Source organism: Octopus bimaculoides, chromosome 12, assembly GCF_046866305.1.
Source record: "Octopus bimaculoides isolate indiv1 chromosome 12, ASM4686630v1, whole genome shotgun sequence".
Lineage (NCBI taxonomy): Eukaryota > Metazoa > Mollusca > Cephalopoda > Octopoda > Octopodidae > Octopus > Octopus bimaculoides.
In genome coordinates this window covers 55,297,412-55,313,836 of record NC_142939.1, presented here as the reverse complement: position 1 = coordinate 55,313,836, position 16,425 = coordinate 55,297,412, and the positions used below count along the sequence as shown (strand labels likewise).

The window sequence follows — 16,425 nt, the reverse complement described above, 5'->3', positions numbered from 1 at the left end:
TTTCGATAGGGTAGACCATCGATACTTGGAGGCCGTCCTCGAAGCGGCCGGCTTCGGTCCCGTTTTCCGCGGCTGGATGGCTGCCTTGTACACAGGCATCCGTTCGGTTGTTCGCGTCAATGGACGTCTATCGGGACCCTTCGACATTGCACGTTCGGTTCGTCAGGGATGCCCCCTGTCGCCGCTCCTGTACGTATTGACTCTCGAGCCACTACTGCGGAAGCTGGCGACGCTGAGGGGCATCCCGCGAGAACTGGGGTGCAGGACGAGCGTGTCGGCATACGCGGACGACGTCACCGTCATAGCGTCTAGCCAGGAGCACATCGAGCTTGTCGGCGAGACGCTGAAAGACTACGAAGCGGTGACGGGAGCGAAAATCAACCGGGATAAGTCGGTGGGTTTGCTGCTCGGCACCTGGAGAAGCAAGCCCATACCGTCCGGCAGCGCCTCAGTAGTGGGACGCTGGACGGACGGTCCGGTCAAGTTGCTCGGAGTCTGGTTCGGTCCGGACCTGCAAACGGAGAAGAACTGGGACGAGATAACGAGTAGGGTGGCCACTCTCTGCCGGCAATGGTCCGAGAGGAAGCTGTCCCTAAAAGGTCGGGCGGAGGTGGCGAACGCGTACATCGCGTCCGTCATCGAATACCGCCTGACCGTCGTGCCTTGTCCCGATCGCGCCATCACCGAAATGGAGCGCATCCTCTTCCGCTTTTTGTGGAAAGGAAGCGTTCCGATGGTGAGGCGATCCGTTTGTTGCCAACACCCGCTGAAAGGAGGGCTGGGCATGCCGTGGTTGATGATGCGCAGACATGCGCTGAGACTGCGACATCTCCGGCTCTACGTAGACGACGGTGAGCAGGTGTGGTCGCCGTTTGTGCGACGCGCTTTCCCGCAGCTCGTCTCCATGACCGAGCTGCAGTCGTGGATCAAAAAGAGGCCGAGGAATGGCGAATGGCACCGTGAGTGTCGCGTTGCTCTGCAACAACTTTGCCGTCCCGGGTCGACCTTGAGCGGCTGCATCACAACGAAGTCATTCTATAGGGGATTAGTGGAGGGCAGGTACGACGACGATCTCGGGGCGAACCTGGGCGTCGACGAGGAATACCTGACCCGCCTGTTCAGGACGACTTTCGGGCCGGGACCTATGGACAACTTCCAGAGATCCCTGGCCTGGCAGTGTTACCGAGAGGCGCTACCCGTTCGGGATAAGCTCTATAGACACGGCTCGCGAAATGTGGGGCCGACCTGCCCGAGATGCGGTCAGAGCGATGAAACCGTTCTGCACGCACTCGTGCAGTGTCCAACCATTTCGGAGCTGTGGGCTTATGTCGAACGACTGCTGTCGCGTGTGGGACGAGTCGGTTTATCAACCGAGTCTATCGTCAATATCGTCACGCCTCCTTCCTTTAAACGGGAAGGAAGAGCTGTATTTATCGTACTTGTGGCTATGGCCAAAGAATGCATCTGGTGGACGCGTCTGAAAGGATTAGAGACAAATACTTTCCTCTCTGGTCAATCTCTCATCAACTTTTTCAAGTATCACTTGAAAAGGAAGGTGAGAGTAGAGAGGCAAGTGTTGTCTAGCAAATGTTTCGAAAAAAGATGGATACATGTAGCAAGAATGGCACGTATAAATGACGAAGCCACCTTGACCATGATTCTATAAAACGTTTTAAAATTTTGTAAACAAAGAAATTTTATTTAACAAACTGTGACGCTAAAGACCGAGGTTACCGTGGTCTTTTCGTAGGTTTTTCTTTCCACGGATAATCTCCCCATTTATTGGGAATTTTTTGTATTATTTCGTATTTTTTGTAAATACCCCAAACGTTTTGCGATGTTTTTTTTTTTTTTTTTTTTTTTTCATCGTTGTCCCCACTTTTGTTTTTTTTTTCTGCTTTGTTTTCGACCCCCTCGAAAAGAAAAACTCTACATTTGTATTTTGTCCCCTCTGTGTTGAGCCCTGTGTGGCTAATAAAGAAACCTATCTATCTATCTCTTCTCACGGACGTGCTGTCACATCGGCTGCGAAGGTAAACGTTTATTTGACCTTTTATTGCCCATATTTTGTTGGAATTTTTGTATATAAGGTGTGTGAAGCACCAAACTTTCTTTTTATTGTGTTTTTAAGGTAGGAATTGGCCCTTTAGGGGCAGTTTCAACCTTTTTAAAATTATATATTTTCTTCTCGACATTGAAAAATGTCGAGAAACATAGTCATAGAACGCTGGACAGAAACTTTAATGAACGAACATTTTCCTAGACTTGAGACGCTAGGAGAACAAAAAAATAAATCATGCACGCGCACACACACCAAAACAATAACAGACATCGAGAAAAAGAATGAAGCAACAGATTCTAAAGTCAAAGCTGTCAACGTCATCGATACTGTTAAAAGCCCTGTCACCACCAACAACACCAACAACAAAAACAAAACTGTAACCAAGGTTACAAAACCATGCGTAAAAACCGTCACAAATATCTCTGATGTAAGCACCTTTGCTGCTGACGCCATCATCACCACCACCACCAACAACAACGATAACAACAACAACAAAAGTAGCAGCAGCAGCAGCAACAGTTCAACTCAACCTTTACTCTCTTCACAAACAGCAAGCGAAAGAGAGGAAGGAAAAATGAACAGAAGCCACAACACCACAACCACCACCACCACCACCAACAACAACAACAAAAACTTTGCAGACATGCTAAAACAAAAAAAAGAAACTTTACATTTTACAAACAAAGAACTTATAGAGACCAGGTCCCTTTTTTCTTCGTCCGGACAAAATTTAATTTTACATACCCCAAAAGAAGTGAGAGAAGACGTGGAAAAAAGAACCATCATTTACAAAATAATAAGAAAAAGTAAAAAATTAACAAATCCAATTACAAAAACAGAAATTGAGAAATGTGCCAAAAAAATCATGAAAATTAAAGAATATATAAACTGGGGTTTGCAATTTAATACAGTACAATTTCGTTTCAATAATGAAGAAGAGGCGAAATTGTATAGTATGGAAGCCTTACAAAATGATGAACTAATCATGGTCCCATACTACATGGGACAGAGAGTGAGTAGAATAAAAATAAATAATGTCCCTCCGGAAATTGAGTCCAAGTGGATTACTTCGGCGATATGTTTTCATTTGAAAACAATAAATGTGTTAGAAACCACTGTTGTTCATAATAACAGCTGGACCGGAAAAAGCATTGAAATTTTGATCCAGATGGATCAAGATTCACTGGAAAAGTTGCCGAATGTGATTCACTTGGAAAATGGACAAAGCCTCTATGTGGTGGCGGAGGGTAAAAAACCGCTTTGCTACCTCTGCGGAAGCCAAGAACACCTAATTTCAAAGTGCGTTTTGGCACAAAAAAAGAAACAAGAACAGTTACAACCAAAACAAAAAATAAATAAAAAACAACCTTTGCTACCAACACCACCAAACCCACAAGTGATCATCAACAAAGTAAACCAAACGACATCACCATCAACACCAAGAAAAGAAAAAACACCACCACAATCAACTCCAACACCAAAACCAATTAGGGAAACAACACCACCACCAACATCAAAAGATAGACCAACACCAATACCAAGAACAACAACGAAGAAAACAAACATCAACGAAGAAAAAACAAATGCAAAACCTAAATCCCCAACAACACACACACCACACAATACAGGCATAGAACCTGATGCCTTGCCCTTACCCCCCTCTGATCTGTCGGACTTTTCGTCAAACGATGACAGTCCAGTGGAATGGCAGATAGCCACAGGGGGTAAGAGAAAAAGATTAAAAAAGACAAAACCAAGCACAAGCAAAGCAGGGAGGTACACAAACCCTGAAAGCCCCTTACAAAACCAAACTAACACCAACACCAACACCACAAAAACGCATACAATGCTCTCGGCCATAAACACAAAAGACATAAAATTAATGGAGTATATTGCATATCACACAAACATATGTGAAGATGACATGAAAACAAACAATCATCCAAGAACAACACCACCAGAACATATAAAAATATTACATTTGACACCAACACAGCACCACACACTCAAATCCCTCTATCCAAATGCGGTAGGGGGTTTCCAAAAATACCTCTCTAAAAAATTATACAAAGACTTACTCATAGACACTTCTAAGGAGGAACAGTGTAAAACTGTCGAAATGAGTAAGTAACCTTCTCTCTCGACTCTTTACACTTTTCGACTAAATTATGCTTAAAATAGGTTGTGTAAATGTACGTGGCTTGGCGTCAGCTTGGAAGCAAGGATATCTTCTAAATGACATCAGGTCACAGAACATAGAAATAATAGCTATCAGTGAAACCAGACTCAGTAACCCGCGGACCCTCAAGTCCATGTTTGGCGGACAATTCGACATTTATTTTTCTCCCTGTCTGCCAAACATGGGTGGTGGTGGTACCGCGGTGTTTTTTCGAAAGAGTCTGAACCTAAAAGTAAGGCCAATATTCCTAGACCCGGAGGGTAGGCTGGTTGTCGTGGACGTCGATGGTACAAACGGATGTGCTTTCCGTCTGATGGCAGTGTATGCACCGTCCTTAACGGGTCGGGCGGATTTCTTTAGACGTCTAGAGTTTTTCCTGGGAACGTCAAGACCTTTACTATTAGTAGGGGACTGGAACGCTACCTTGGACACGCATCTAGACTATGTGGGAATGGATAGGAGTAGAAGGGGATGTAAGTGCCTTAAAGACCTGCTCAGACGTTTCCATTTGTCTGACAGGTTCCGACTCGACTATCCGAACGTGCCAACGTGGACTTGGACAAACCGCGTCGGATCGTCGAGATCGTATCTAGATAGAGTTCTATGTAGGACAGCGGATAGAGTTAGTGTAGGATGTCCACAATTTAAAATAGTCAGCTACACGGATCACAAATTTGTGACGTGTACGCTCGACTTAGATAAAACACATAGGCAGGGTCCCGGTTACTGGAAACTGAACGCTTCGCTCTTAGCGCGGCAAGTTTACAGGAACCGGATTAACGAATTAATTAAGAGGGCGTTAACAGGAGCCATCGTTAACAACCGATGGTGGTTTGCCCTGAAAATAGCAATTAAATCGGAATCTATTAGGTTTAGTAAAGAACTAGCGATAGATCGAAATAGAATAGAGGGAGACTTAGTCAAGAAACTAGAAGAGGCACTTACAACTGGCAGCGCAACCAACGTTTTGGCAGCGAGGATGGCCCTCGACCAACACCTCAACGCCAAACACGAAGGTTGCGTCGTCAGAGCTAAAATGCGTGCCTTAAGGAACGAAGGGATCGAAGCTGCGCGAGAAGCCCGGGTGGCGGAGGCGCAACGCGGTGACAGAGCCACTATTCGGTCTCTAATTGATGAACAAGGATGCAGTTTACTCGAACCCGAAAGGATGTGTGGGGCCTTTCAACAGCACTTTGCTCGACTGTTTGGTGCGAGCGGTGGGTCGGAACGCAGGATGGACTTCAGTGCCTACCTGACTGGCCTGCCGCGGCTCACGGCGGGAGAAGCAGAGTGTTGTGAGGGTCCCATCACAGCTGCTGAAATAAGGGATGCTATGGCGGGCTGCGCGAGGGATAAGTCGCCTGGATTGGATGGTCTACCCTACGAGCTGTATTGCCAAATGCCAGACTTGTTTGGAGACCTCTTGGCATCAGTCTACTGCAACTGGCAACAAAACGGGAGAATTCCCAGTTTCGTGAGCCGAGGTGCAGTGACATTGCTGAAGAAAGACCCAAACAAGGGGAATTTTATAGATAATTTCAGGCCCATCACTCTGCTCAACGCAGATTTGAAAATTTTGGCCAAAGTAATAGCCGAGAGGTTGGCGCTTGTCATCGATAAACTGGTCGACAAGGCGCAAACATGCGCAGTGCCGGGCAGAAGCATCCATGACAACCTCCACCTCATGCGCTACATCATGGACAGGGTAGTTAAGGATCCTGGCATGGGTGGGGCGTTGATCAATTTAGATCAATCTAAAGCCTTCGATAGGGTGGACCATCGATACCTGGCGGCCGTCCTCAGGGCGGCTGGCTTTGGTCCCGTTTTCCGCGGTTGGATCGCTGCCTTGTATAGCGGCATCCGATCGGTAATTCGGGTGAACGGTCACCTGTCAAAACCTTTCGACATCAAGCGTTCGGTCCGTCAGGGATGTCCCCTGTCGGCGCTTCTGTATGTATTGACGCTCGAACCACTACTGCGGAAGCTGGCGACACTGAGGGGTATCCCACGGGAGCTGGGTTGCGGGACGAGCGTGTCTGCATATGCGGACGATGTCACCGTCATAGTGTCGAGCGAAAAGCACGTCGAGATGCTAAGCGAGACACTTAAAGAATACGAAACGGTGACAGGAGCAAAACTTAACCCGGAAAAGTCGGTGGGTTTGCTACTCGGCACCTGGAGAAGCAAGCCTATACCGTCCAACAGTGACTCCGTAGTGGGACGCTGGACGGACGGACCGGTTAAACTGCTCGGGGTCTGGTTCAATCCGGACCTCCAGATGGATAAGAACTGGGACGAAATCACCAGTAGAGTAATCAAACTCAGCCAAACATGGGCCGAGAGAAAGTTATCTCTAAAAGGTCGGGCGGAGGTGGCTAATGCGTATATCGCATCAGTCATTGATTACCGCCTGACCGTCGTACCTTGTCCCAATGCCACCATCACGAAACTAGAACGCATACTCTTCCGCTTTCTGTGGAAGGGTGGCGTTCCGATGGTGAGGCGATCCATTTGCTGTCAACAACCGTTACATGGAGGACTGGGGATGCCGTGGTTAATGATGCGCAGACATGCGCTGAGACTGCGGCATCTCTGGAACTTCATTGAAGACGGTGAACAGGTGTGGGCGCCGTTTGTGAGGCTCGCCTTCCCGCAGCTCGTCTCACTCACCGAACTGCAAACATGGATCAAAAAGAGACCGAAACTGGGCGATTGGCACCGCGAGTGTCGCCAAGCTCTACAACAGCTCTGCCGTCCGGGATCAAACTTGTGCAACTTACAAACGACCAATGCGTTCTATAGAGGACTAGTGGAGGGGAGGTCCGACGACACTCTCGGGGCAAACCTGGGTGTCGACGAGAAATTCCTAACTCGCCTTTTCAAGACAACGTTCGGGCCGGGGCCTATGGATAATTTCCAGAGATCCCTGGCTTGGCAATGCTATCGGGACGCACTACCAGTTCGAGAGAAGGTCTACAGACACGGTTCGAAAACCACCGGACCGACCTGCCCGAGATGCGGTCAGAGCGACGAAACCGTTCTGCACGCACTCGTGCAGTGTCCAGATATTTCAGAGCTGTGGACCTTCGTCGAACGGCTGCTGTCGCGTGTGGGACGAGCCCGCTTATCGGCCGAGTCTATCGTGAATATTGTTCCGCCACCTTCCTTTAAACGGGAAGGAAAAACGGTTTACGTAACACTGATAGCTATGGCGAAAGAATGTGTGTGGTGGACGCGTTTGAAAGGTTTACAAACAAACACTTTCCTCTCTGGTCAGTCCCTCGTCAACTTTTTCAAGTACCACTTGAAAAGGAGGATGAGGATAGAGAGGAAAGCGTTGTCGAATGAAAGCTTCAATAAAAAATGGGTAAATGTGGCAAAATTGGTGAGTATGAAAGACGACACCATTTTAAGCATTAATTTGTAATAAAAAGAGAAAACGAGAGAAAAGGTACTTACTTTTATGTACATTTTGAACTGCCTGAGGTGACCTTGGTGCTTTTTTGTAGGTTTTTCACTCCAAGGATACACCTAAACTGTAAACAATATTTATTCCCGTTTTTGGGAAGATTTATAATTTTTGTACACCACACACCCCAACGATTACAATCCCTATTGATTTGACTTTTCTTTGTGTGTCCCACCCAGCCCACCTCGAAAATGAAAAACTCTACGCTTGTATTTCGTCCAATTTCTGTGTTCAGCCCTGTGTGGCTATAATAAAAACATATCTATCTATCTATCTACCCCTCTGTGTGCAGCCCTGTGTGGCTAATAAAAGAAAGTTATCTATCTGCCTGTCTGCCTGTCTGTCTTTTTGTCTGTTTGTCTGACTGTCTGTCTATGTATATATACACACACACACACATATATATATATATATATGTATGTATGTGTGTGTATGTATGTATGTATGTATGTACGTACGTATATGTATATATGTACGTACGTATATGTATGTATATGTATGTATATGTACGTATATGTATGTACGTACGTATATGTATATATGGATGTATTTATATATATATATATATATATATATATATATATATATATATATATATATAGATATATGTACACATGTACACATACACGTACACACATATACAGATATACATGAATATATGTGTGTATACCTATCTATCTATCTATCTATCTATCTATCTATCTATCTATCTATCTATCTATCTATATTCAAAGGTGCTTACAGAATAGAACAGGGGTGGAAGTTAGAAAGAGGTGTAAAGAGATAAAGCAGTGTAAGAGCGTGTAGAGACTAAGCTTTATACGTATTACATACAATGTTATATGATTCAGTAGAATGCTGTCAGAAATGAAATCTATGACTGGTTCAATTAGTTGATGAAACTGATCTGTGAATAATTTTTGGCATTCTTTAAGAAATTATGTTCTCTCCTTTCATATTTCTTCGCTTCTCTTTCAGTTTAGAATGTCCATTTTGAAAGAATCAATCTCGACTTTCTATTTCATCATCTCTCATTTGCCAAGATATCCTTTGTTCCATTCTACAATATCTTCAAACGATAGATGGCAAAGTCGAAAGGTTAAAAGTTGACTTTTTCACGATTGCAATGTAAGTGGTTGAGACAGTACAAGGTTGACAAAGAAAGTACCTTCAATCGAAAAGACAAAAAAAAAAAAAAGAAAAGAAATAAATCAAAATAGAGAAACAGAAAGAGGGAAAAATAAAAAGAAAGAAAAAGAATGAGATAAAGAGAAAAAGAGGGGGGGGGGAGTGCGAGCAAGGAAGAAAGATAACGGAAGTGTGTGGGAAGATGGAATGAGAATGAATATATCGGAAGAGACTTTCTCTTCATTCTCTTGCAATCTTGGTTTAAATTACGATAAAGCAGAAATTGTCTAGATAGAATATTAGTTATGATAAAGAAGAAATTGAATGTGACAGAGAAGTTAAGAATCTATTAGGATCGCAGCTTAAATATTGCAATCGTATGTCTCCATGTTCACCAATGCAGCAAGTTAGTAATAAATGGTTTATTACTTTCTGCAGTAATCTTCAGCTCGCTACATTTGTTTTTACTATTTTAGTACGATCGTTTTCATATTTTGTTGAAGTCTTCAAAATGAACCAGCAGTTTTTCTAACAGAGAGGGGAACTAACATAATAAAATTTTCATTTTCTCTACGAACTTGTCTACTCTATACACATTTTATTTTTTCGTTTTTCAGAGTTCTGTAAATAGATTTATTTCTTGCCAGTCATTAATGGGGATTTTAAAACAGTATGCAGCCTACAGTAAAATTGGAAATATAATTTTAAAAAAATACCAAAGTATAAATAAATAAATATAAGAAAAATAAACAAATGAAAAATATCTAGCTGCCTTCGTAGAATGGTTTGATGTGGAAATTACGTATGCTGAAATTGTCAACGAGAAAAATATTAATTGTCAACGACAATGTAACTCTGTCTTGTTTGAAATAACTGTTGAACAATGGATATTAATTAAATGTAACTTGAGATACGCCGAAGTAAAAGGAAAATGCATTCAATATCTGAACTAATTCAAAATGCCATAGCATGTGGCAAGCTCAAAACACAATTTTATCTAATACCATTAAATGGTACTCGATGCTTTTGGAAAAGTTCACGCGGTTTCAAATCATTCAGCTCAGACTTTCGAATCCGTCTCTAGCAACATTTTTGTTTTTGGCTGCATTGCTCTTATATGGCAGTCTGGTAATCAACCAAATCTTTCTTTCAAATCTGGCTGGATCTGCAACAGATATGATCGCTGACTTTCCTATTCTGTTACTAACTTGTGAAAGATGCAATATCTAAAAAAAAAAGAAAGAAAAGGAAAAAAAGAGGCGGGTATGTGTGTGAAATAATTACCATGTCCGAAACATTCTGAGCAAGTTCCAATTAGCCTTTAGGGACTTGTCAGAGGGTACAAAAAGATACTATTTATGCACTGCAGAGAAGTAGCCTTCTTCATCAAACATAAATTGCCTATTTTTTCCCCTTTAGTTCCTCATTTAAATGGGTGATTTGTGCTATTTCTAATTTAGACAACAGACTTATTTCGATATGTGTATGTCTTATTATTTTCAGTGGAGGTTTTATGGTTAATATATCTTCTTTTAATCATTTTCTGTCATTCAGATAATCATTTTTGATGTCCATTGTGCCGTTCTTCTTTTTGGAGCTAACTGTCGCCTCATATAATATTGCATTGGTATTACAAACATAGTTAAGCGAGCATGTGTCTTTGATCCTGAAAGAGCAGTTATCAACTGTAACAGCTTTCGTGGCTAAAATACTTTTAATGTTCTATGATTGTCGTTAATATTACCTGTTATCACTGAGCGTAATATAAACTTATCGTTTTCGTAGGAATTCAGTCAAATTATATAATCCATTTTCTTGGTGATATACTTAGCTTCTGAATTAATGTCAGCATAAGTTTCAGTCGTTGGTAACAGGAATAGATTAAACAGTGTGATTTGAAAAATCCATATTGGTAAAACTGTACAGTAATGGATGATTAACTAATATTTTATACTAGTATTTGCATACATATTAACTCTACTTTTGCACTGAATTCTCCCATATATTTACTATGTGCTATCACACACTGACGAGCATTATATCTATATATAGATTTGATAAATTTACTTACACTTCCATGACCATATATACTAAAATATTATTGCTAGAGAATTTACTAAAAATGTGCATTCGGAGTTGTAGTTGAAACGTAAATACGTTCGTACTTAATTCAGGGTAAAAAAAAAAAAAGGACTAACGTCTGAATGTAAACAATGGAAAATTGAAGAACTTCACTGCCTTGCGGTGTAAAATATACAACCTCTTGAATTCTAGAAATAATGGAATGTCATACTTCACTGCGCTGTATCGAACTCACATGTTGCAAGGGAAAGAAAAGTTCACTTAAGAACGACATATCTATCTATCTATCTATCTATCTATCTATCTATCTATCTATCTATCTATCTATCTATCTATCTATCTATCTATCTATCTATCTATCTATCTCGCGAAATGAATACCACTCCATTACTCTTTCGTTAACGATTACAAGAGAAGTCCTTTGAAGATCACTGTGTCCAAATTTCTGAGTTCTAGTGTGAAACCATGGTGTAGTAGTTACTGGAGATATGTATGTATGTATGTCTGCATGCATTTATATAAGTATGCAACTAATATATATGTGTGTGTGTGTATTTGTATGTGTGCGTTGTGTGTGTGTATTTGTATGTGTGCGTTGTGTGTGTGTGTGTGTGTGTGTATGCATGCATACACACAGCAACAAGAACAAGCAAAGCAACCAGGAAAGGAATAAACAAAGGAAGTTTAAACGGATATCATTCAATATTTAAAATGTTGTGGCTTTAGATCACATACATAGAAATATAAAAATACAGCTATATGTATGTATATATATATATATATATATATATATATATATATATATATATATATATATATATATATATGTGCGTGTGTGTGTGTGTATATATATGTGTGTGTGTATGAATATATATATATAAGCACACGCACACGTATATATATATGTATATGTATGTATATATATATATATATATATATATATATATATACATATATATATATATATATATATATATATATATATGTATGTATATATATATATATATATATATATATATATATATGTGTATGTATATACATGTGTATGTATATATACATATATATATATATGCGCGTACATGTACATACATACACGAGCACATCCATACACACACACATATATATATATATAGATGTGTGTGTGTGTGTGTATGAATCGTGCCATTGTTGGTATCACTCCAAACTTTATACAAGCCTACACTTCAACAATATCATGTTACACTTACAAGGTTCTCTTCTACCCAATACCTTTCACTCCACTCTCTAATCTACACGGACGCGCGCATTCACACATATATACATACAAACGTATACACATGACTGTTTGAGTGATTGCGTTTATGACTTTGGAAGCAAATGTATTTATATATCTCTCTCTTTCTCTGTCTGTCTATCTGTCTCTCTGTCTATGTATATATATAAATATATATATATATATATATATATATATATATATATATATATATATATATATAGAGAGAGAGAGAGAGAGAGAGAGAGGGGGGGAGGGATGGAGAGAGTGAGAGACATGTCTACACATATTTATACATATCTCCACACATACGTGTGTGTTTCTAAATTTTCCTTCCATAAAATTGTATTAACAATAACATCAGCTACAATACAATAACAACTACAAAAGTAACTACAACAACAACAAGAACGAAAACAGAAGCGGCGGCAGGGACAACAACAATATGAACATTACTGGAGCGGAGAGCATCGTATTTGAAAGAGATCAATTAAAACATTAACCTATTGGCTCTTGTATCCATTTAAGACAACAAATTGTGTTCTTATTTCCCACTGGACATTTAATATATCGGAGAGAGTATCAATTTATCAAGTTTGTTATTGCAACAAATCGTATCTTCATCAGCACAATATTTAAAGCAGCAATGTCAACATTTAAATAAATACAGCTTACTTCCTGCACCAAAATAGCCAATGTTTGGTTAGAATCTGCAATAGAGTCGCATAGAATGTTCTATAATATAATATCTTACTTAACGAAAAATAAAATAAAATATACGTAAAATCGAAAACAACAACAGCAACAAAACAACGACAAAACACCACTACATACAAAGAATAAAAGAAACAAACAAAATACGCAAATAAAAAACAATCAAACAAAAGTGACTATATGTCCAATATTTTTGATTCGATTAATTGTGCGTTTTCGTTCAGCAGATACATCGATCTTTTGAGATCAAAAAGCTTAGCTCGACCAAAATCATTTTATGTTCATCCGGATCAGATATGAAACCAGGCGAGATACATAATAATACTATGTAGTTCTGTGCCTCACTGATCACAGTTTTAAATTTGAATAGGCTAACATTCTATGTATATGGAAATTTGTTTATCATCTACGTAATACGACAAAAATCCGAGCTAAATAGTCCATGGAAGAGAGAGGGAAGAGATCTTACTAAAAAGTAAGATGTTCTCTTGATTGCTTTGGTATGGTTACAATTTCAATTTTAGGATTGTGCAGGGATAAGTTATGTCATGTCGTTCTAAATAATATTATCAGTGTCGAGAAAGGAATTATTTTGGATCACCATGTATTTGTGTAAACTGTTCTAAATTCTATCAAATAGTCCTTCATGTTGAATGCATTGTCAAATTATTTATGCCAACCTTTTATCAATGTACCACTAGACAAACGTGAAGAATTTATGTAGAAGTCTATGGACAAGGAAATAGGACTGGAAAACTGGTTAATGATATTTTAGGTATATTCAATAAACGTACAATACATAAATAACATTGAATTAGACATATACATAATGTCTGTAGTGTATGTGTCTGTTTGTCGCTGTATGTATATATGGTTCTCTGATAAACTTCGATAGTAATAAAACAAATCGATTATGTTCCCTTGTCACCCGCGTCATTATAAATGCAGCAAACCAGTGATAGATCCTTTGGATACCTGTATCCAACGATAAAAATGTTCGCAATCCGCGATATAAAATAAATTTTATATATAACAATGACGTTCACTTTACTCTTCATAATTTACTTACAGCCGGAGCGATAGAATCAGTAAGTACTTAGCATGGACTCTATGCAACAACTATAACGTGATACAAACCTTCTTACATGTTAACAGATGCGACGTTTGTCGAATCACTCGATGAATAGTCAGAGATAGCAAAATCCATGGATGTTTTTAAACGATTATTAAAAAAAAAAAAACTATGAAAGAATATACTTGTTTTATAATGAGCCACTATTTATAATGAAATATCGATTACGTATTTCCAAACGCGATGTAAAATATTTTTTATTAGAATCGTCTAAAAACATTCCGTTATTGACAGGTCAAACTGAGGATATTTTGTTTAATAGTTTTTCAATTATGTTGTAGCCGAATGAGGGGTAGACGAACTTAAATAATTCAATCACAACGTTAGGTGTAGCCCTAGCTATATATTTCACAGAAGATTAGTTGCAACGATTCCAAGAAAGTTTGCACTTCCCTAAACACAATCTTCACTAGCAGGCCTGCAGTTAACAACATTTTTCGCCGAACTATTCTACTATTTTCTTTCTTATATTTGAAAAAGCGAGTCTTTCCCGAAATATTATGGAAGCATATATGGTGGTACAATATAGTCATTTTTGACAACATTTTATATATTATGTCTAATTTCTCACCTGCGTCGCACAAACTTTTTTTCAAATCATTTATAGAATTAGCTTCAAGCAGATTGCAACACACGTTTGATACATTAATTGTCAAAGATAATCCAATAGAAATATAGTTATAATTCTGTACAAGGAAAACTGTAAAAGCCATACTTTCCAAGGATAATATTTAAAATATTATTAAAGGACCCAGAACAGTAAAGTCGACGTAGTAATTTTCTTTTTAATTAGGAAAAGGTAACGTTTATTCTGGATTACATTTCAATCATCCTTGTATGTATTCAGAAGTTTGAGTATGACATGTATATGTAGATAAGTTTGTCCATAAGAAATAGAAAAGATAAGGCTAATTAAGAAAATGATGATACAAAAACCGATTATGAAGCTCTATATTAAATAGAATTTAAATTAACAAGTACTGCATATTTGCATATTCATATATGTAAATAAATAAACCTAATGCTGTGTTAAGCAGCAAAATAAGAAACCTGAACACAACACACACTGCATACAAATATACATATACACACACACACACACACACACACACACATATATATATATATATATATATATATATATATATATATATATGTGTGTGTGTGTGTGTGTATATATACGCATATATACATACATACACACACATATAATGTATGTCTTATCTATCTATCTATCTATCTATCTATCTATCTATCTATCTACACCGCACTGAAGGATTTTTAGTCGAATGAATCAAACCTGGTACATCTTTTAAAGTCTGGTACTTATTCTCTCGGTCTGTTTTGCCGAACTGCTAACATAGGAGACGTAAACATACCAACACTCCTGTCAAGCGTGGCGTGGGAAAGCAAACACACACGCGCGCACGCACACACACACACACACACACACACACACACACACACACACACACACACACACACACACGCAGACACACATACGCACACAGATATTTATATTTATGTATACACGATACACGGCGAGCTTCTTTCAATTTACGGTTTCCAACTCCTCTCACCATTATAGCCCGAGGCTATAATAGAACACACTTGCTCAAGGTACCACACAGTGGGATTGATCCCGGAACGATGTAGTTGGTAAGCAGACTTGTTATCACACAGCCGCGCTTGTATATCTATGTTAAATCGTTGTTTTACTGTCTGGAGTGATTCAGGACTTGTAATACTGCCTTTAGTGAGATGTAGTAAAGTAGTAAAAACGAATGCAAAAAGGAAAGAAAAAAAAAAAGAATCTTCGTTTCGCTTCACTACTCACTTTGGACAGCTGTCAAAGACTCACCCGTTGGCTATGTCTGTCTTGTCAAAACAGATATAGAAATATGTTTACATCTATTTAGTTTCTCCAGTAAATTTTTTGCTCGAATGCATTTCACATGTGCACCTCACAAAGAATCTGCAGAAGAAAAAAAAAACAAAACAAAAAAAACAACAACGAAAACAAAATAAGCAAACAAATAAATATATAAAACAAACACAAAATACAAACAAACAACAATTTTATTATTGTAGCACAAAATAATAATAATAATAATAATAATAATAATAAGTGTAGCAAAATCAAAGCAGCCGCAATGGTTGATATAGTTTCGGTTCGCAGTGAGAAGTAAAAATAATAACAAACAAGATTATTTTTACAAACGTATTCATTAATATTTCTCTACAAGCAGCCGGAGAGCAAACACCTTTCATCTCTCAATTCTTGCTATTTATTTATTTGCTTAATTTATTTATATATTTTCAATTTTCATAAATTGATGACAAGAGTATAAAAATGTTTGTTTTTCAACTAATGTGTACACATGCAATGTAGCATGGTGAGACCCCT

General features: G+C 39.1%; 1 long non-coding RNA gene across 1 annotated transcript in view; it reads right to left on the bottom strand.

The window, feature by feature from the left end:
• The window catches only part of LOC149133098 (uncharacterized), a 101,075-nt gene extending 93,010 nt beyond the window's left edge, over positions 1-8,065 (bottom strand). The window contains exon 1 of the long non-coding RNA XR_016243853.1: positions 7,701-8,065. This is a non-coding gene — a long non-coding RNA (uncharacterized LOC149133098). The remainder of the gene's footprint in view (positions 1-7,700) is intronic.
• Positions 8,066-16,425: the final 8,360 nt, after the last annotated feature.